Below are 1933 nucleotides of genomic sequence, written 5' to 3' on the forward strand. Positions count from 1 at the left end.
GGAGTGGGTTGGGAGAAAACCATCACTTTCTTATTTGCGCACTTGGGGATGTTTGGCAAAGGTCAATATTCCTATTCCTAAGAAACGCAAACTTGGACCAAAGACAGTGGATTGTGTCTTTCTAGGGTATGCTCAACGGAGCATTGCTTATAGGTTTTTAGTGGTAAAATCTGAAGTACCTGATATGCATGTTGATACTATAATGGAATCTCGTGATGCAACATTTTTTGAGAACATATTTCCTATGAAAGATATGCATAGCATTGCTAGATTTTCTTCTGAGATAATTCCTGAATCTAGTACAACTGATGAATATTTCAAACAATCACATGAGGAAGTCCTTGAGAAGGATAACAATGAAGTTCCTACAAGGAACAAGAGACAAAGGATTGCAAAATCCTTTGGTGATGATTTCATTGTATACCTTGTGGACGACACACCCAAGACGATTGCAGAAGCATATGCATCTCCGGATGTAGATGATTGGAAAGAAGCTGTTCATAATGAGATGGACTCAATTCTTTCTAATGGAACTTGGGAACTAACTGATAGACCATATGGTTGTAAACCTGTGGGCTGTAAGTGGGTGTTCAAAAAGAAGCTGAAGCCTGATGGTACTATTGATAAGTACAAGGCGCGGCTAGTGGCCAAGGGCTACACTCAGAAAGAAGGCGAAGATTATTTTGACACCTATTCACCCGTTGCTAGAATGACCACCATTCGAGTGTTACTTTCCTTGGCTGCCTCTTATGGTCTTATCATTCATCAAATGGATGTAAAGACAGCTTTTCTCAATGGAGAGTTGGAAGAGGAGATCTATATGGATCAGCCCGACGGGTTTGTGGTAAAGGGTGAAGAGAGAAAGGTGTGCAAGTTGTTAAAATCTTTGTATGGTCTGAAACAGGCACCTAAGCAATGGCATGAGAAGTTTGAAAGAACTCTGACTTCTGCAGGATTTGTCATTAACGAGGCTGATAGGTGTGTTTACTATCGCCATGGTGGGGGCAATAGTGTCATATTATGTTTGTATGTGGACGACATACTGATCTTTGGTACAAACATTAATGCAATTAATGAGGTCAAGTCTTTTCTATCGAAAAGTTTTGACATGAAAGATCTGGGAGAAGCCGATGTAATTCTAAACATCAAACTTATTAAGGATGAGAGTGGGATTACATTAACGCAATCTCACTATGTTGAGAAGGTCTTGAACCGATTCGGTTTTATGGATAGCAAGCCTTCTCCAACACCTTATGATCCCAGCGTGACACTCAGAAAGAACAAGAAAGAAACGAGAGATCAATTAAGATACTCTCAAATTGTCGGTTCACTCATGTACTTAGCTAGCGCTACAAGACCAGATATCTCTTTTGCTGTGAGCAAACTGAGTAGGTTCATGTCCAACCCGGGTGATGATCATTGGCATGCACTAGAAAGGGTCTTGTGCTATCTGAGAGGTACTATGAGTTACGGAATTACTTATTCAGGGCATCCTGCTGTGCTAGAAGGATATAGTGATTCAAATTGGATCTCCGATGTTGATGTACTTTACGCAACAAGTGGGTATGTATTTACTCATGGTGGTGGCGCAGTGTCATGGAGGTCTTGCAAGCAAACCATATTGACGAGGTCAACTATGGAAGCAGAATTAACTGCTTTGGACACAGCTACTGTTGAGGCAGAATGGCTGCGTGAGCTCTTGATGGACTTGCCGGTTGTTGAAAAACCTGTACCGGCTATTCTTATGAATTGTGATAACCAAACGGTTATCGCTAAAGTGAACAATTCTAAAGATAATGCAAAGTCATCAAGACACGTGAAAAGACGTTTGAAGTCTGTCAGGAAGTTGAGAAACTCCGGAGTAATAACTGTTACGTATATACAAACAGACAAAAACCTGGCAGATCCCTTTACAAAGGGACTATCACGAAAT

Source organism: Aegilops tauschii, chromosome 3 (genome assembly GCF_002575655.3).
Source record: "Aegilops tauschii subsp. strangulata cultivar AL8/78 chromosome 3, Aet v6.0, whole genome shotgun sequence".
NCBI lineage: Eukaryota > Viridiplantae > Streptophyta > Magnoliopsida > Poales > Poaceae > Aegilops > Aegilops tauschii.